The 21,313-nt window shown below is 34.4% G+C and overlaps 1 protein-coding gene and 1 long non-coding RNA gene across 8 annotated transcripts in view; both read right to left on the reverse strand.

Moving 5' to 3' along the window:
• Nucleotides 1-248, reverse strand: part of LOC144303824 (uncharacterized) — a 159,877-nt gene extending 159,629 nt beyond the window's left edge. For 6 of the 7 annotated variants that reach the window (XR_013370804.1, XR_013370805.1, XR_013370803.1 and 3 more), the window contains exon 1: nucleotides 175-248. The gene's annotated coding sequence lies outside the window, so the exon portion shown is untranslated. The remainder of the gene's footprint in view (nucleotides 1-174) is intronic. The other variant, XR_013370802.1, reaches the window with a different exon arrangement.
• A 1,393-nt stretch (nucleotides 249-1,641) lies between these two features.
• LOC144304198 (uncharacterized) overlaps nucleotides 1,642-21,313 on the reverse strand; it is a 106,145-nt gene continuing 86,473 nt past the window's right edge. The window contains exons 2-3 of the long non-coding RNA XR_013371145.1: nucleotides 3,766-3,847; nucleotides 1,642-1,832 (exon numbers count right to left, since the gene is read on the reverse strand). This is a non-coding gene — a long non-coding RNA (uncharacterized LOC144304198). The remainder of the gene's footprint in view (nucleotides 1,833-3,765; nucleotides 3,848-21,313) is intronic.

The following is a 21,313-nucleotide window of genomic DNA, read 5'->3' on the forward strand; positions in this document are numbered from 1 at the left end:
TTCTAAACATACATCAGAACTTCACAAATTAAGGCAGGAAAATGTGGTAACAGCTTAAAATTTAGTTCAATGAAAACTATCGTCGGTTCTGAAATATAATGGCAAATATGTCTAAACATCTGGGACATGATCTCCCTATATCTACCCTTACTACATCAAAAAGCTTATACCTACCTCTATATGAGGATCGCCTCAGATGAGCCTTGTTAATTCTGGTACAAAATCATTGTCTTAAAATAACAAAATTTTATTTATCTTGTTCTTATCATCTTTACTTGAACATCTACTCTGAAACAATGTTAAATCTACTTGAGACCTAATGTTCTGGGATTTATGTGCCAAACATTGATTCTCCTATTCTAGAGTTAAATTTAATTACATCAATCTTTCATTTTTATGCATTCTTAGATACAAAAGTCAGGACTAAAATTGAAAGTATTTTTCTTTGTCCCTAAATGAATGTACTTCAGCAACTTCAATTTTCATTTCAAGAGCTGCACTGCAGAGTTACAGACCAAGATAGGATAAATATAAGAAACAGAGGGCTAATTTTATACAGTTTTTGCCTTAGATTTTCTATATAACAACATCTGCTTTCCTTACTATGTCAGAACTACCAAATATTATCCTAAAAACAAAATAAAAACATAGAATAGAGTCCTAGTACAGTAAAATTTCCTCCATAGTTAATTAGTCCTAGAAAAAAAAATCTCCCCTTTAGTCTTGCTCTTTTCAATACTATTACAGAATCATAAATCCTTTCTATTCCTTACATTACTCTCAGATACTGAAAAAAAACACATTGACATGGCTCTAATTTAGCTAGATACTGAACAGAAGTATCTGTGATGCTTTCTATATTGGAAATGATTTTTTGGAATTAATACTGTTAAGTAATTAAAGCATAGTCCCAATGAAAGCAATTTAGTGGGATTTCTCATGATGAATCTTTTTTGTTGTTTAGGCATTTTTCCTTATTTAGCATTCTTAGAGAATTGTTTCCAAGCATTATTTTCACTCTCTTTAATAGTCAATGAGTTTTTCTGCTCAGTCTAAAATATATCCTTGGTCTAAAAGGCAACAATATATCTCCACTCCACAGTAAATAATGAAGGTCATACTTAACAGTTTAAAGCAAAACAAAAAAAGAAATGGTGTTGGGGGAAAGATTGTGAGTATATATAAAGTGCTGGCTCACTGAAGTTTCTTGTTTATGTAACAGGGTTTTTCTCAAACAGAAATGGGCCTGTGTTTACTGATCTCATTTCAATATAATAATTTATTTGCATGTATAGCTGAGAACTAACAGAATCTTTAGAAATCAAACTCCTTTCAAATAAATTAACTCCTCTAAAGAAGGAGGGTGTTAATAAGCAGCAATTACTTCTATGTAAGCACTACAAAAGTGCAAAGGGATTTGATAGGTACCATTTTTATGATTAATGCTGCTAGGTCTTATAATCTATTTCTCTCATATAGTTTAGTTCTTCGTTTCTAATTTTCTGGTTCAAAGTAATAAAGCAAGTTAGTAAAAAGCTGGAGAAGTGATTTAAAGGGCAGTGTTACAACAAAACATTCTTGAATCAAAGGAGTTTGTTTGTTTATTTTTTTATTTAATTTTTTTTTTTTTTTTTTGCCAACATGATCCAAAAAGCCAAGAACTGTATCCTTCTGCTCTGAGGTGTGTAGTTTACTGTTTGTTTTCATTTCTGAAGAAGAGCAAAATTATTTTTTTAAAATGTCAGTTGTCACTTCAAGAATTTGGAACCATCCAAAACCTTTTCCTACTCCCCCAAAGACTTGCAGAACTTGGCTCAGAAACCACTCTATCACTGTAAAAATAAATGAAAAGATTGTGCATAATACCATAGAAATCCAAGTTAGTGGTGTATTGAGAGGGATCTGCTTTCCTATTCCCAGATGATTGAATTAAGGCATGAACTGCAGGGAATGCTTTCAAAATAACTCTGTTCATTATAGATGCTTTTGGAGAAAGAATCCAAAGTGTTCCAAATCCCAAGAGCTACTCTGCTACGCTGAGTGGCCTTTGGATTGACATCCATACTGGTCAATTTAAAACAAGCTCAAATCCCACAACAGCTCTGTTGGCCAGAATATTTTTATCGTAGAAAGGATCAAGAAATTGGCTTGAAATAAGTTGATCTTATATGAGAGCTACATTAAAAAAGGATATTTAAAATCCATGAATTAAGTGTGCACTCTATTAGGAGTGCAATCATGTCTTTGTTTATTGAGACAATGAGTGTGGACAAGACAGTAATAAAATGAATATATACTCTAGTTCTAAGCTCAGGCCCAGCATATAATAGAAGCACAAAAAATACACAACTATTAAGTAAAAAGCAAAAAACTTCAGGTGAAATTTTGTTTCTGGAGAAGAAATCAATCACAATTGAAATCACTTGTGAATCATTTGAGTTACTATATAAGATACACTGTTGGCTTGTGAAAAAAATTATCTTTAATTTCTACATCAAGATATAAGAAAATGAGTTTTGTCATAAAGAAAATTTGGAAGTAATGTAATACCACTTTATGGTCACAAGTCCTTTTCTATTCCAGAAATTCAAAATTCCTACTTTGTGTTTTTAGCTGTATCAGAGTGTACCTGCCAATAAACAATTTTGTTCCACTTTGACTCCTATTTCCTGTACCATAATTCTACTTTCCCTTTTCCTCACTCAATATAATAAACAAATACATATTCATCCTCACAGATTCAGAATAGCATGTAGGTGCAATTAGTTCTCTTCTATGATTCACTGATACTTGTTCCAAGAAATAGTTCCTATCAAAAATCAAATCCTTTTATCGAATTCATCAATCACTTACCACAGACTTGAAGGTGACACATTCTTAAACTATCCTGCCCCAGGGGAATGTAACAATCTAAAGTTATTTCAAATTTCTCAAGATTTGTTCTCATTTTTATCCTTATATAGACAACATCTGGGTCATATGAGATTGGAAGAACTTGTAGAGAATTCCCTACACAGCTGTCTAAAAAGGCAAAGGGACTTGTTAACAGGAGAGGTAATCCAGTTCGAATAATTGGCATTTGCAAGGCATGGTTATATTATGAAGACTCAGCTTGGCTCTCACCCAACCTCACCTCCTATTGCATAGGCAAGGAATATGCACTAATATTGAAGAGCCACAAATCTCCATGGAAATAAAATGAATCTGGGTCATTTCTGAGTGTTAGTCTCTTCTATGCATAGAATAAGCCAAATTACTCTAGTTTACTTCATTGAGGGTGAGAAGAGAGGACTTAGAAGACTAAAGGAGAAAAAAGGACTACTTTTTTTTTAATAGGCAACTGCTTTTCATCTAAAAAACAGTCTGAACTTCATACCTTTCACTGCTATTAAATCATAATTTCCCCCATTGCATGAAAAGAAATTGTACCATGGAAGTAAATCAACTCATACCTGAGATGTAGCCATCAGAGTATTCCAACTTGCCCTACACTGTCTGACTGATTCAGACCTTGAACTCAGAAAGTTGAGTCTGTTTCTTCTCCTCACTTAACAGAAAGGCAAACATACTGTCAGCACTTGATTAATAAACAATAATATGAGGTCCTGAGAGGCAATTTGTGGTCCATCTCCTTGGCATGGCTCACCATGCAGTGATAGATCTGGCTGTCGTTCCCATTGAAATTATGGAAAATATCTGACACTTTACTTAAGTTAGTGGGGTGGGGGTGGAGTAAATACTCTATGTGAGGAATCACCAACTTACCAAGGAGTTATGTAGTGAGAAAAACAACTTCTTTTCACTGCTTGTCAGAAATAGTAAAACTGTACATAGCTTTTGATGAAACCTTGAGAGATAAATTGAGAAGGATTTATGTCATCAGTATCCAAATGTGTTTCTCCAAGGGATTACATATTCCTTGGAGAATCAGAGACTTAAAAGTCAATATGGCATTGCATGGTATCCAGTCAATTATTAACACCTACAATATGAATTACACTGTATAATTAAACTTTTTTTAAAAATACCAGACACCAAGTGCAAAGTATTTTCAAATAAATAGGCAACATGGACAACTTTTTCTCTCAGAACAAAGACATCTAATTGCCTCTACTCTTGTTCAATGAGATTTAAGGAGCAGGGCTCTGGAAAGAAAATGCTCAAACTCATTGTGTTTTGTTGTCCACAGTTTCACTTAAGAAGCAACAAATAGATCATTCTTACCAGCATAACAGATGGTAAACATAGCGAATAAAATGTTAATTTATCAAGATACGACAATTTATCTAAAGTAAATACTATTTTAGAGGTGTCTGCTTCTTGGCCTAGGCCCTCCTCTTTTTCTATGAACTGTCTCTACAACTATGAGTTCATTTGATAGTATCTCTTGCTGTCCTCTGGATGCAACTATGTGGTCCAAGGGTGAGTACCTGTCCTGTTCAGATTTTCTCTTTCATGAATCAAAATGGGAAATATGGAATTCCAGTCAGTCAATTGCTTGTAGTGAGCACAGAGAAAGTGTCACTACAAAATTGGTGAAACCATTTCCTGTCATAAATGGAAAGAATAAGAAAGAAAAAACAGAAAGTGTTCAAAAAGAAGACACAAGAAACTACATACTGCCTGAAAGAGAATCAAAGCATGGTTGCCTTACTTTCTGATGTCATTCCCCTTTCTCATTTCATGTCCTTTAATTTCTTGAGTTCTATTTCATTGTAATAGACTTTTCTCCCTTTTTAAGGCTCACTTGAATGGATGCCTGACATACCAGAAAGAATTTCTCAAATATTTTTAAATTATAAATACTTGTGATGAGCATTCTATAAGGCACCGTGAGATAACTGGGAAATGAAATTTTCTACTCTCAAAGCAAATGTATTTTGAAGGAATTTGCAACACAGTTAGTTGTTAGTGCCATAATAAAAGGCACATGAGGTGCTTGAATCATAGATGAAAGTATCAATGCTGGAATGAGAAATGCTACAGTTGAATCCTACTACTTACTCGCTGTGGGTCTGCTAACAAAAAAGTGGTATAATAATAGTACCTACCCAGGAATAAATCCCACTTGATTGTGGTGAATGATTTTTAATGCTGGATTTGGTTTGCTAATATTTTAATGAGAATATTTGCATTTGCATCTATGTTCATCAGGGATATTGGCTGGTAGTTCTCTTTTTTAGTGGTGTCTTAATCTGGTGTCAGTATCACTATAATGCTGGCCTCATTGAATGACTTTGGATTTTTCCTTTCTTTTCTGTTTTTTGGAATATTTTGAGACTAGGTATTAACTCTTCCTTAACTGTTTGGTAGAATTGGCCTATGAAGCCCTCTGGTCCTGGACTTTTGTTTGCTGGGAGTTTTTTGATTACTGATTTCATTTCTTTGCTGGTTATTTTTCTGTTCAAGTTTTCTGTTTCTTTCTGTTTTAGTTTTGGTAATGTATATGTTTCTAGGAATTTATCCATTTCTTGTAGGTTGTTCAGTTTATTGGCATATAGTTTATCATAATATTCTCTTAGAATTGTTTCTATTTCTGTGGTGTTTATTGTTATTTCTCCTCTCTCATTCACAATGATGATGTTTATTTATTTGGGTCTTTTTTCTTTTTGATAAGTCTGGCTAGAGGTTTATCAATTTTATTAACTTTTTCAAAGAACCAGTATCTGGTTTCATTGAGCTGTTCTATTGGGTTTTTTCTATTTCTATATCATTTATCTTGTACCTACCTTTTAGTAAGTGTATAGTAAATGCTAGCTGTTATAATTCCAAAATAGCCAGAAGATATGGTAATTGTGACTTGGAGGGAATTCAGGGTTAGAGTTTACAGAAAGTGACACTGGAGATGAGTACTGAAAGACATATATATAATTTTGGAAGTAGAAAAGATATTCTAGGCAGGGAAATAGAAGCAGCAAAGATATAGAGATGTGGACATATGTGGGCTTATACACATTGCTTACAATAGAGCGTTGTAGGAGATGTGGACGGTAAAAGAAAACAAGCAGCAAAAGCTTTTTAGTGCCAAGTGATGGCAATTGAACATTATTCTGGAAAAAATATATCATCAAAGACTCACTTTTTAAAATTAGAAAGAAACACTACTGTCTATGTTTAAAGAAAACAAAAATACTAAAATATAGTAATAGGACAGAATGAAGACAATGAGGTCAGTTAGAAGGCTATTGCCGTGGCCCAGGAATTTCCCACTACCTACATGATGGTTCTTACATCAAGAGGAATAGAAAGGTGATCTCTGCATTTGAGGACCAGATGTTTAAAATACCTAGGCTTACCCAAAGGCCATTTTATTCATGAATTTCTACATCTAAAACATATGTTCCACTCTTTAACACCCAGTTCAAGATACCCAGGGGGAAGAAATCATCCAAAACTGAGCTTCCTATATCCAGGCCCTAATAATAGATAACAGATCTGCCTTAATGCCCCATATCCAGGATTTACCAGAAGTTCCTTAAACCGCACCTGGCATATCAAAGACTGGTAACTGGAAGGATATTTTATTTATTTATTATTTATACCTTGCTTTTTCCCAAGATGGTTTTCAAGCAATGTACCCTAAAGTATAAATAAGTACATCCCATAACCCTTTTGAGAATCCAAAAACTACAATAAAAAAAAAAAAAAAAGACACCTCTAAGTTACAGGCCCATCCTAGATTCCTGTGCTCAGAATGACACTCTTTGGAAAACTCATACAGAACTACATTTTTTGTTCTTTATAATGAGTAATGGCAAAAGGATAAAATGAAGGATTAGATGGGAGCTCAGCTAAACAAAAGATGAAAGAGATTAAGTTAGAGCCCAATGTCCAACAAGAAAATAGGGGAAGGAGGGAAACAGATTTGAGTTAGTGATCATTAAAAAAAAAAAAAAAACCACAGAGCTTTACAAAAGGGAACAAGTTAAAACCAGTCAGAAGGGAGAATATAAAAAATATATATTTTTTAAAAACTATAGGTAATATCATAAAATCGACACAACCAAATTCCCCATAAGTTTTTATTGTAGAAACTAACACCCTGATTCTAAAATTCTTGGGGATGTACATAGAATTAAAGTAGGCAAATTTTTAAAAAATTTTTACTTTAGCAGACTGAGACTACCTGCTTTCAAGATTTATTACTATGCTACTGTAGGCAGTGTAATATGATTAGAAAAATAGCCAAATATACCAATTAAACAGAATAAAGTTCATAATTTTATGTTTATGTGTAGTCAACTGATTTTTAACAAAGATGCAAAAGCAATTCAGTGGAAAAAAAATAATCTTTTCAATAGTTCTGAAACAACTGAACACTCAAATGCAAAAATAATAAAAGAATCTCAAATCATATTGTACATCTTTAAAATCTGAACTCAAAATGAATCATAAACTTAAATGTTAAACCAAACTAAAAAACTTATAGAAGAAACATAACAGAAAAATCTTTAGACCTTGAGGTAGGCATTAATTTAGGTATGACTCCAAAATCATGATTCATAAAAGAAAACGATAAATTATAATTTCTCAAAATTAAGAACTCCTGGTCTTTGAAAAGAAAGTGTTATGAGAGTGAAAAGAAAAGCAACAAACTGCAAAAAAAAATTTACAAATCACATATCTTATAAAGAACTTGTATGTAGAGGGATCCCTGGGTGGCGCAGCGTTTTGGCGCCTGCCTTTGGCCCAGGGCGTGATCCTGGAGACCCGGGATCGAATCCCACGTCAGGCTCCCGGTGCATGGAGCCTGCTTCTCCCTCTGCCTGTGTCTCTGCCTCTCTCTCTCTCTCCCTGTGTGACTATCATAAATAAATAAAAAAAAAATTAAAAAAAAAAAAAAGAACTTGTATGTAGAATATGTAAAGAATTCTCAAAACTCAATAATTAAAAAACAAACAGTCCAATGATTCGAATGATCAAAAGATTCAAACGCATTTCAACAGAAACAATCGATGTATAGCAAAGTGCACATGAAAAGACATTCAACTTCGTTACTCATTAGGAAATACAAATTAAAACTACAATAATAACCACTACACACGTTTTGGGATGTCTAAAATTTAAGACTGAGTATACCAAATATGGGCAAAGATGTAGAAAAACTAGAACTCTCATACACTGCTGGTGGGAATGTGAAGTGGAACAGTCACTTGGGGAAATAGTTTGGTAGTTTCTTAAACCATTAAATATATACCTACTGTATGGTTCAGCAATCCACATATATGTCTTACCCATGAGAAATGGAAGCATATCTCCATATAGACTTGTACTTAAATGTTCATAGTAACTTTATTTGTAATAGCCAAAAACTGAAAATGCCAAATATATATATCAATTACCAGGTAAGTAGGTAAACAAATTGTAGTATATCTATCTATGCAGTGGAATACCACTCCGTAATAAAAAGAATAAACTACTAATACATGCAATAACATAAGTGAATCTCACAATAGTTATGCTGAGTGGAAGAACCCAGAAAAAATAAGAGTGCATATTTTATGATTCCATCTATATAAAATTCTGGAATGCCATTATTATATGCCAACTATACTTCAATTAAAAATAAATAGAAATAAAATTAAATAATAAAGTAAAATTCTAGAACATCAAACTAATTTACAGTAACAGAAAGCAGATCAGTAGTTTCCTGAAAATGGAGGGGTAGGAAGAAGCAGGAGGGAGGAATTACAAAAGTGAATCAAATAATGGGTACCTTCATTATCTTGATTGTGTAATGATTTCACGACTGTATGCCTGTGTGCACTTTAAACATGTGCAATTTATGTCAATTATTCCTCAAAAAGCTATTTAAAAATTAAAAATACAATAAGATACCACTATAAACACACACTGGAATGGTTAACACTAAAAAAGCTGATAACACCAAATGTTAACAAGTATTTTGAACAATCTGAATCCTCATCTTTAGCTGGTGATGGGTATAACAAACATGGTAACAACTTCTTTAGAAAACTCTTTGGCAGTTTCTTATGTAGTTAAAAAATGCATCTGCCCTATAACCTAACAGTTTCATACCTAAGCAATTACTCAAGACAAATAAAATCATTCATCCCTCAAAAAAACTTGGTGACATATAGCTGATATAACAGCTCTATTCTAGCCAAAAACTAGAAAACAAAACAATGGAATACTGCTTAGTAATTAAAAGAAACAATCTACTGATACATCTAATAATAGGTGATTCTTAAAAATATTTCGTTGATCAAGAGAAGCCAGAAACAAATGCGCACACATTTTTTTACTTACCTATTTGGATTTAGTTCAATAATAAGCAAAATTAATCTATGGTGGTAGAAGCAGAATAATACCTACCATCAAGAACAGGAAAGGAACAGACTGGAAAAGGGCAGGAGGAAAATATCTGGCATGATAAAAATGTTCTCTCTTCATTGGGTTTGGGTTCTGTGCATTTGTTAAAGTCATAGAGCTGTACAATGCAAATATGAGCACTTCACTGTATGTAAATTATAGTTGAATTTGTAAAAATGAAACATAATTTTAAAGGACTTGGAATCAACTGTATGCCATAAAATTAAATAATAAAGAAGTAAAAAGTCCTAGAAAAACACAAAACTATCAAATCTGAGTCGAGAAGAAATAGAAAATTTGAATGGATGTATAACAAATAAAAAGACTGAATCAGTAATTTTAAAACATACAATAAAATCCCAGGCCCAGATGGCTTCACTTGAATTTTATCAAGCATTTAAAAATTAATACAAATCCTTCACAAACTTCCAAAACACACAAGAAGGAACACTTCCTAATTCATTCTATGAGACCAGCATTAATCTGATACCAAACCAGACATATATCATAAAAAAGAAAATTACAGCCCAAATCTCCTATTAAAAAAGATGCAAAAATCCTCAACAATATCCTAGAAAATTAAATCTAACAATATACAAAAAGAATCATACAGCATGATCCAGTGAAATTTATCTTAGGAATACAAGGTTGTTTTGATGTCTGAAAATTAACTAAGGTAATATACCGTATTAATAAAATTAAAGTCAAAAATCACATGATCATCTCAATAGATGAAGAAAAACCATTTGACAAATGTTTTCATGATAAAAAACTCAACAAACTAGAAATACAAAACTTCTTCAGCCTTATAAAACATCTATGAAAAACCCAGAGCCAACATTATAGTTACTACTGAAGACTGAATCCTTTCCCTCTAAGATCAAAAAGATGAGGATTTCCATCTTACTACTTCTATTTAACATTAGAGTAGCCAAATCAATTGAGCAAGGGTGGGGGGAGGCAACCAGATTGTAAAGGAAAAAGTAAAACTATTTCAGATTTGCAGATAACATGATCTTATATATAAAATAATCCCATGAAATTCATAGGAATACTAGTACAACTAATAAACAAGCTCAGCAAGGTTACAGGATATAAGATCAATATGCAAGCAACTATTGTATTTATACATACTAGCAACGAACAATCCCAAAATAAAATTAAAAAAACAATTTCATTTACCATAGCCTCAAAAAGATAAAGCATTTGAAAATAAGTTTAACAAAATAATATGTCTAGTCCTCTGAAAGGTATACATATTGTTAAAAGAAAGTAATTAAAATCTAATTAAATGGAAAGATATCCCATGTTCACAGATCAGTAGATTTTAATATTGTTATGACTTACGGGTAAACACAATCTTTATCAAAATACAAGCTAATCTTTTTGCAAAAATTAACTTTTTACTTTGGGTAGTATAAATATTTTAACCTTGTTTTTCTTCCAATCAATGAGCATGGAATGCTTTTCCATTTCTTTGTGTCCTCTTCAATTTCTTTCAGAAATGTTCTACAGTTTTAAGAGTACAGATTTTTTATGTCTTTAGTTAGGTTTATTCCTAGGTATCTTACTATTTTTGGTGCAATTGCAAATGGGATAGATTCTTGATTTCTTTTTCTGCTGCTTCATTATTAGTGTATAGTAATGCAACAGATTTTTGCACATTGATTTATATTCTGCAACTTTGCTGAATTCATGAATGAATTCTAGCAATTTTTTGGTGGTTTTTTGAGTTTTCTACATAGAGTATCATGTTGTCTACAAATAGTGAAAGTTTGATTTGTTCTTTGCCAATTTGGATGCCTATTATTTATCTTTGTTGTCTGATTTCTAAGGCTAAGACTTCCAGTACTATGCTAAGTAGAAATGGTTAGAATGTTTATCCCCATTGAAGATGAGATTATTTGCAGATCTTTCATATATGGCCTTTATGATATTGAGGTATGTTCCACCTATCTCTACTTTGTTGAGAGTTTTTATCAAGACAGGATGCTGTATTTTGTCAAATGCTTTTTCTGCATCTATTAACAGGGTCATATGGTTCTTATCCTTTAGTTTATTAATGTGGTGTATCACATTGATTTTTGAATGTTGAACCACCCCTGCAGCCCAGGAATAAATCCCATAATTCTTTTAATGTACTGTTGAGTCCTATTTACTAGCATTTTATTGCGAAGTAATGATGTCAGACAGAAAATGATGCTGAAATCATTAAATAATCAGGAAATGTAAACAAAAATCATGAGATGCCACTTCATACCCATTAGGAAGACAGACAATAACAAATAATCAAAGAGTCAGATGATAACAAGTGTGGTGTGGATGGGAAGAAATAGGAACTCTCATACATTGCTCGTGGGATTATAAAATGGTGCAGCCACTTTAGAAAACAGTTTGACTGGTTCCTCAAAATGTTAAATATGGAGTTACCGTATAAGCCCGCAATTCCACCATGTCCTTATCCAGCAATCCATCTCCTTACTCAGCAATAAAAAGGGATGAAATATTGATACATGCTACATGATACATAATTCATATAGGGTCTGAAAAATAAAGCTAATCAAAGGTATGGGGGAAGATTATGCACAGTACTAAGTACATAAAAATGAGCAAGACAAGACTACATGGATGTAGCTCTTGAACCACTGCCCTTCAGCAACCATAATACAGATATTCTATTCACATAAACCTTTTAAAATGTTTTAGTGTAGCAAAACCCACTAGAAAAAAATCATAAACTAAGATTCAATTAGTAAGATTAGTTTTTGCTTAAAAGTGGATTTTCCATCCAGAAAGAGTGTATTCCTTTCAGGGCTTTTCTCCCATCGGACAGGAGTTGGTATTGCTTAGTACATATTGCAAAGCTAGATTAGCTAAATCATTTAATCAGTGAACCATCCATTTCTTTATTATATCATATAATAGGGAACTCATTGTCATTTCCATTCATTGCCTAAAACATTATATCATTCTAGAAACAGGATTGTGGGCATCTAGAGAGGCATTCTGGCTCAGGAATTACAGTGAGCAACAATGAAGTTAGCTCTAGCTATTAAAGTAACAGATGTAGTCATTAAGTTGATTGAGTCTAATGGGATACTCTTTGTTGGTACTAAGTACTTAAGTACTTAAGTTGGTACTAAGTTGGTATTCTAGGGTAAATCTCTTCCTACAGAAATCTTATGTGCTTAGTAATGCATTGCCATACAATCTCTGTTAAAAATTAATATTTTTGTAAAGATGTAAAGGGCACTTTAAAATCTTTTAGTACATAATGTTATTATTTTACAAATCAGTCAGTTAAAGATAGGCTACAAGTTCAAAAGAAACAAACTTGTTGATTACAGTGTTTGCCTACTGGGAAAAGGCAAATTCTGATCAACTAGAATTTGCAGAGTAGAGAACAGGCAGCCATACTAGGGTGATTGGAGTAAAAGCCAGGAGACTGGGGATATTGCAGATAAATGATCCGAATATACAAAAAAAGTTCATTCTATGGCCTTGCCTCAACCTACTTCAAGAGAGGGCCTAACTCCTTTCTTCTGGGGAGGTTCCTTAGTCAGGTGATACATCCGAGCATTATGGGTTGAAAGTCAATGTTACGTGACTTCTCTGGTTGTGAGGGTAATGCAATCCCTTATTTGAAGCCTGAGGTTTTTTTTTCCTCTCAACATTTTTCTAGGCTAAGGGGAAGCATGGAGTAATAACTTCTTGATTCCTTTGCCAACTTTCTCTAAGCCTCTAAGAGACTTCCTCGTCTTAAGGAGTAGACTGTTTGCAAATGATCTCCAAATTAAACATTCACCTTAGCTGTATGGTGGGGGTGTGGCCCTCTCCTGCATTGTTGAGAAGGAGCCAGCTCTTTGTATATGCCTTCTCTAAAGACCTGTGCAGTGAATTACTCTTACCTGCCAGATTTCTCATTGTCATAAGAGAACAAATGTCTTAAGTACTTGGAAACTCCAGTAATTGAGTTCTAAAATAGGTTCACATTCCAAAAAAATTAGTTCTGACTCAAGAAATTTAAAAAACACAAAATTTTTTAAATTAGATTACATCCAAACATATAATACACTTATTAAAATGCTTTTCACTCTCCTCCTCAATTCTCTTCCCTAAAATCTTCTAAGGGCTATCATACTCCAAATATAGAAAATTTATCTACCCCATTTCTTCACTATTTTGGTCTCTGTCATTCATGCTCAGATAAGACCTTTATCTAGGATGTACTTACTCACTGTGACATATCCTTCCCAAATACCCCCTGAAAGGCAAATTTGAGCCTCTGTTAGCACTATTATCTTGAGAATCTATCACAGTTTCAACCCCAGTTAACATTCCTCTCCATTCAGAAGTCTGAATAATCAGAACCTAATAATGTTTTTCAATACCTGGATATATTAGTATCCACTCAATAGTAGCCAACTTTGGCCACAGTGATGAATATAACCCTCTATACCCATTTCTAAGACTCCAAATTTTTCCCAAATGATTTAATCAGCAATTGATGGTCATCACATTCAGTAACACCAACATTATTTGCCTGTATCCACTTCACCACATCTGCTCTTTTTTTTTAGATTTATTTATTTATTTTAGAGAGAGCGAGAGAGCATGGGCAAGCAGAGGGAGGGACACAGGGAGAAGAAGAGACCATCCCAAGCTGAGTCCGCCCAAGCACAAGCCCACAGTGGGGCTGATCTCATGACCCTGAGATCCTGACCTGAGCCAACACCAAAAGTATGTCACTCAATGGACTGAGCCACCCACAACCGCTCTTTTTAATGCTAATTTAGAGGCCACAGGAAAGGAATTTATTTGAAATCTGCTTCATTTAAAACATCTTTTTAAAAAATCTTTAAAACATCCCTTTTTCAAAATATACGGGGGAGGAGGGGTCATTTCATCTGTGGCATGGGGAATCTGTCCTGCTGAGAAGATGAAAACAATCTCTGCTTTTCTCAGCACCATCCAAGCATGCTGCTGACTGGCCTTCTCCCTGAAAGTAGTTGATTTGCATGATGAAGTACTTGGCTTTGGTGGGGCTTTTTGAAACTCAAAGGTTTTCTTATGTTGAAAAGCTATTTTGTTTGCTTTTGAGTGGAATGCATTTATTTGAAAGATGTAAACTTCTGGGATTTGTGGTAAATTTGAAATCTTAATTCTACCACATGCTCTTCAATGGGTTGTTTGGTTGGAGGAATATATTTAGCTTGAGATGTAATCACTTAGATTATAACAATTTTAGGAATACTAATTTCAAATCTAAACTGTTGAGGCATAGTCCATATATGTGGAACTAGGAGGCTGCATGTGGGATCATTGGTACAGATTCCTTTTTGGAGATAGGAAAGGTTCTTTCACTTCTTGCTTGAAGCTGTTCATTGACAGTTGTTAGATCCGTGGTAACAATGTCTCTGTGCACTTTAATTTTTTGTCAAATGCTTTTAAATTCTTTTTAGCTAGCTCATTACATTACTAACAGTATACTATTTCAATATAATAGTTCATCCTTTTATGATACCAAATAGATAGCAGAGTCTTTACCAGGTTACTCAGCAAAGCCAGTTTGATCAATGAGCTAGTTTAAGATTTCAGAAAACATCATTTTGATGAACTCAACTTTATCATTGAACATTTATTTCAAGACAGCTAATAATAATAAAATACTTTATTTGCCTTGGGAATTCTTTAGTATATTTGTAGTACCAGATTAACTTTTTAAAGAACATCTGAGGGATGCCTGGGTGGCTCAGCGGTTGAGAATCTGTCTTTGGCTCAGAGCATGATCCTGGAGTCATGGGATCAAGTACCACATCAGGCTCCTTGTGTGGGGCCTGCTTCTGCCTCTGCCTCTCTTTCTGTCTGTCACGAATAAATAAATTTTAAAAATCTTTTTTAAAAAATAAATAAAAAATAAACAAAGAACATCTGATTTTCACTGATAAATGCGAAGTAAACCTCCATTTAATCCTGTGCTTAAAGGACAGGAGGGATGGGCTGGCATGTAATGGGCACAGAATATTCTGAGGTGAATCCTGAATAAATTTGTTTAACAAAGGTTATTGATTCCCTGAGTCTATCAAAACCTATCATGGGGATGCCTGGGTGGCTCAGCGGTTGAGCGTCTGCCTGTGGCTCAGGCTGTGATCCCGGGAGTTCTGGGATGGAGTCCCACATCAGGCTTCCTGCTAGGACCTTGCTTCTCCCTCTGCCTGTGTCTCTGCCTCTCTCTGTGTCTCTCATGAATAAATAAATAAAATCTTTTAAAAAACCCCAAAAACTTCTGTGTCTTGCCACCTGTTTGTATCCCTACCTTCCAAGTGTACCTGCAGCCCACAAACAAAAAGTCTAAGAAAGGGGGATCCCTGGGTGGCTCAGCGGTTTAGCGCCTGCCTTTGGCCCAGGGCGTGATCCTGGAGTCCCCAGATCGAGTTTCGCCTCGGGCTCCCGGAATGGAGCCTGCTTCTCCCTCTGCCTGTGTCTTCTGCCTCTCTCTCTCTCTCTCTCTCTCATGAATAAATAAATAAATCTTTAAAAAAAAAAAAAAAGTCTAAGAAAGGGGTTCAGAAAAAAGATAAAGAATTTACCTCCACCTGAACCAGACTTGAACCCAAAGGACCTTCTGTGCCTTGGGATAGACAGATCAGAAACATTGAAACTCATCTATGACTTTTACATCAATGGCGATGAAAGATCTTCCTATAATTTCCTTAGATCAACATACCTTCTTACTTTAGAAGAGCTTAGTATTGTCTGCAGATTTGAGTTCTGTTAACACATTTTTGGATTGTCCCAGCACTGTTGTGCCCAAGATTGCGAATCCGAGAAACCACCAAGGAGCCCACACCGATGCAAACACACGAGGGTTTATTTACAAGCTGGAGCTTGGGTCCAAGTATGCCCGAAACAACGGAGCAGGGACTTGGACCCCGAGGTGGGTTTCAGCTTAGTTTTATGGGCTGGTCTAGGGGACCTCCAGAGGGGGTGGAGGAATTTCTCAAGTTCTGTTTACATTCTGATATGGGGCTTTCAAGGGCATTGAGCTCTGTTCTCATTTTAATATGGGGATTCCTGCCCTTGCCTTGGGCTCTGTTCTTATTCTAATATGGGGCTTTCTAGGACGTTAAGCTGTAAGCTGTTTTCCTCCTGTAACTGAAGTAATGTAAAGTTCAGCCCTTATTCACAGGGGCCTGGGATGGCTGTACTTGTGATAACGCTGAACTTAAGTGGAATGGCCTTAATTTTCTCAGCCTCCACAAGCACCATTTATTGAACAGCCTACCATTGCTCAGTGCTCTGTGATAAAACCTGTACCATACAGGCAATAGAGAGAGGAGCTCTCTATTCTGTTTAACTGGTTAACTGTCTTCCTGGCCAGTGCTACATAATTAGTTACTGGATAACAAGTTAGGACACCTGATCAAGTCCTCTTTCCTTGCTGTACTTCTTTAGCACTGTCTTGACTATTTTGAGCCTTTGTTCTTCCATACAAATTATAGAATCAAATCATCAAGTTCCTATAAAACCCTATTTTGGGGACACCTAGGTGGCTCAGCAGTTGAGCATCTGCCTTTGGCCCAAGGTGTGATTGTAATTCCAGAGTTCCAGGATCAAGTCCCACAACAGGCTCCCTGCGAGGAGTCTGCTTCTCCCTCTGCCTGTGTCTCTGCCTCTCTCTGTGTCTCTCATGAATAAATAAATAAAATCTTAAAAAAATATATATATTTTTTATTTGAATTACAGCTGCATCTATGTATTAGTTTAAACCTTTTGACATTGAAATGAAACTGTTCTGATCAACAAAGATGACAATATCATACGGTTCTACCTGAAAGATTGAAGGGGAAAGAAGTAACATTGTTCTGATAATTGAGTCTGTACTCATGAATATGATATGACCTGAAAATTTGGTCTGATAATTTGTCCCCCACCCCCGAAAAAATTCATATGTTGAAACTCTAACCCCCAAAGATGATGGCATTAAAAGGTGGGGCCTTTGGTTGATGCATAAGTTGTAAGAATGGAGCCCCTTCCACCTGTGAGGATACACTTAGAAGGTGAACCGGGAAGAAGATCCTCACCAGAATGCAACTATGCTGGCACCTTGATCTTGGACTCCCCACCTCCAGAGCTGTGAGAAATAAATTTTTATTTATACTCTACTTAGTCTATGGGAAAGCTACCCAGTCTATTCTGTTATAGCAGCCCAAATGAATAAAGACAATATATTGCTCCATTTACTTGGGTTTTCAATATCTTTTTAAGAAACCCCTATGATTTTTCTATTCAGGCCTTAAACATATGTTATGAAATTTACTTCTAGATCTCTTACTTTTTTCTTTTGCATTTTTTTCCTTTTGCTATTGTAAATGCTACCTTTTTCTTACTACTACACTTTCAGTTTATGCATGTCTGGAAACGCAAATTGATATAAACACTTAAATGCTTATAATAATTAATCTTCATATTCTTTGTGGCTTTCTCTGTAGATAATCATATCACCTGTGGAAGAATGTATCATCTACCTTTGATTTGAAAATTGATTGGATTTTGGGGGAAGAAGGAGCAGAGATTCCTATTCTTGGTAAAATAACATGACATTTATCTCCAAATGAGGGCCCTGGGGTTTCAGAGTCATTTTTGTTTAATTTACAATCAATCTCTTTAATGGATTTTCCCAGCTTTTCCAAACCAAAGAATTTACAATTGATTGATTTTTAACCCAATTTGATCATCAGGAAGAAGGTTTAATTGTTTATATTTCTCAATCTCTTTGAATTTATCTCAACCATATATTTCATTTTTACATGGTTAACTTTAGTCTTTTTCCATGGATTATTTACCCTGAATTCATCCAGTTGTCTTTCATCTACCTTTTCTATTGGTTTTGAGTTCCATAATCTATTTCTATTTCACATGGCTTCTTCCATTCAATGCAAAGCCCTTGGAATGTTTTCTTTAATGTCTTGATCTTATCACTGCCTCTTGATTTCATATTATTGTCAGTACCTTAGTTCCATTTTTTTTTAAGCTCCCACTAGTTAGACATAATTTTGATATATTTTTGTCAATGTTTATTCGAATTATCAATTTCTTTACAAGATATGGTTCTTTGTATTCCACTTCTTAAGTGATTTCATTCTGAATGGTGAAAATTGTCAGAGCTTTTCAGGTTTATCTATAACAAACTTTCTCACAAACAAAATTGAATGTGTTTATTTTGCTCATGGTCATTAACAATAGTTTAGTTGGTTTAGAATCCTAGATAGATGTTTGCTTTTCCTCAGCACTTCCAATATGTGATTTTAGTCTCATTCAGTGTCTATTGGTAGTACCACTATTAATGGAAACTTTGTTATCAGCCTAACTGTATTCCTCTCCAGAAGAAATCTTTTTCTCTCTGGACTTTGATTTGGGTTTCGGGAGTTTTCTTGGTTGGTTGGTTTGTTCCACCATAATATGTCCTAGTGTGGTTATGTATTTTTATTTGTTTGTTTACACTTGGGGCTTTGCTTGAGTTTGATGTTAGACACCCATTATGATTTTTTAATTTGAGGGTTCGTGTCCTTCTTCAATTCTGAAAACTCCCAGTCTTTATTTCCTGGAATATTGTCTCTTCCTATGCCTTGCCTTTCTTTTCTTTTCTTTTCTTTTCTTTTCTTTTTTTTTTTTCTTTTCTTTTCTCTTTCTTTTTTTTTTTCTTTCTCCTTCTTTTCTTTCTTTCTTTTTTTTTCTTTCCTTCCTTCCTTCCTTCCTTCCTTCCTTCCTTCCTTCCTTCCTGGAACCTCATTCTATCTCTTCATTCTATCTTCTTTATATCTTATCACTTCATAATTTTTTAAAAACATTTTATTTCTCTGTAATATATTCTGGGCAGTTTACTCAATTCCATATTTCAGTTCTCTGGTTCCCATTTTAACTGACATTCATCTGCTATTTATCCCATTCACTGAACTTGTTTTTTTTATAATTACAGTTTTTATATCCATAAATTTAATTTGGTTCTTCTTCAAAACTGCTTGGATTTTTCAAGCAGCCTGATCTTTTGTTCTGGTTTTTGTTGTTGTTGTTGTTGTTCTGGTTTTTAATTCTTTATCTCTCCAATCTTTTTAAATATATGTAATTTGTAGTTTTCTTCAGATTATTTTTTGGTCTTCAATTTTGGGATAGCTAAATCTCCTGGATATGTCTACTAGCTCTCTTTCACAGAATTTCTTTTTCTCAAATTCTTCAAAGCACTCTTACTCTGAGCTTATTTCAGTAAAGCTTGTTCTGTGCTGATTATTTTGTATATTTTTTCTTACCCACATTGTAAGCTCCTTAAATATCAATATTTTATCTCGTACAACTTTCTTATTACTATGCACCTAATAGGTACTCTATGAATATTTAAATGGATTATGTTCTGAATTTTACCTCTCAAATCAGATTGCAAATTTAAGGAAAGATGCATTTTTGTTCCTTTGATTCTTCCCCACACCTTTCCCAACTCATAACCTCTTTAGTGAGTATTATTAGCAAGTTATTATAAACATTTATGTTTATAAATATTTATATATACCAGTAAATGAATAAGTTTACTAAATTATCAAATACAGAAGAGTAAGAATAACTCTTGGGAACTCAAATCCTTTCTTAGAAGCCAATTAAAAGGTGCCAAGGGGAATTTGATAAAATTTACAACAAAATGCGTTTGCCATCTGCTTTCAATTACATATTATCTTATAATTCTGTCCCAATTGAATATTTTGCAGTTTCAACCTCTTTATAGTAGACATTATATATAAACAAACATAACTACAGTCTTTGATTTTTTTTAATTAGTGCATAGCTGTCCTGTCAATAGTTGAAAATATTTTTAACAAATAGATGTACCACTGCTAGAGGGAAACTCCTTTTCCTAAGGAAAATAATAAAGAAAATGTGAGAAAAACATAAATATATATATGTTTGTTGTTGTTGTTTTAGTTTAAAACCATCACTTCAATTGGTCTCTATAGCTCTGAATATAAAGGAATTAGAAAGTCTTATGAAGAATCAGTCTATCCACTCAATAATCATTTATAAGTTACCTTAATTCAAGTCTTGGCATCACAGAGCTAAATAATCACAATCCATCTTCAAGATTCACTGTATCCTGGGAATGGCAGATAGATCAGCAAATAGCTTGTGATGACTGCTATCTGAGAAAATTATAGTCTATATGAGACTATAGAAGGGTGAGAAAAAGAAGGGCTTCAGAGAGGAAGAATAAGTCTGAGACAGGAAGATCTGAAAGATGAACAAGATCTGATCTCTGGTTCAGTTATGGTAGATAGGTTCAGGTTTTTTAATGTGACAAAGGGAAATGTCTCTGCCATTTATTCAGCCTTCCTTGCTGACTTGTGAAGTTGTGTAAGGTGTCTACACTCATTGCTCAAGCTGAATTATGTGTGTTGGAGCAGGGATTTACTGAGATGCAGCCAAACTCATCCAGTTGATGTGAAAGGAAATCCTAAAAAGAAGCTTTCAGGTGGCTTCCAAAGAATCTCATCTGTGGTCCCGCCTGCCTAGTTGAGTTGCTCTACACTTCCCTTCTCCAAGACCAAGTAAAAAATGTTTGATGTTTTAGTGAGAGAGCCTTCTGCCTAAGGAAAGACAAACAGCTCATGATCATCAGGGGACCATAACCTTGACATTGGACTCAGGAGAAGTCTCTCACCACCAATCCTCTAGCCATAGGATCTGATTTCCTTGTTTAGGTTTTTCGGGTGTTTCACTATTTTGTTTTGTGTACATAAGAACTGCTTCTGGGAAGAGGTGAGAGAGGAAAAAATAAGGAGATAAAAGACAGCAAGGCTAGAGCTGAAGCAAAAAGAACACTCTATGCACTCTAAAGAATGAAATAGGGCCCATAAATCAGGAAGGTTCTAATGACCTATGAGACCACAAGGAGATTTTATCCAACAGACAGTGTAGAGCCGTTGAAAGATTTTGA

Source organism: Canis aureus, chromosome 33, assembly GCF_053574225.1.
Source record: "Canis aureus isolate CA01 chromosome 33, VMU_Caureus_v.1.0, whole genome shotgun sequence".
Taxonomy (NCBI): Eukaryota; Metazoa; Chordata; class Mammalia; order Carnivora; family Canidae; genus Canis; species Canis aureus.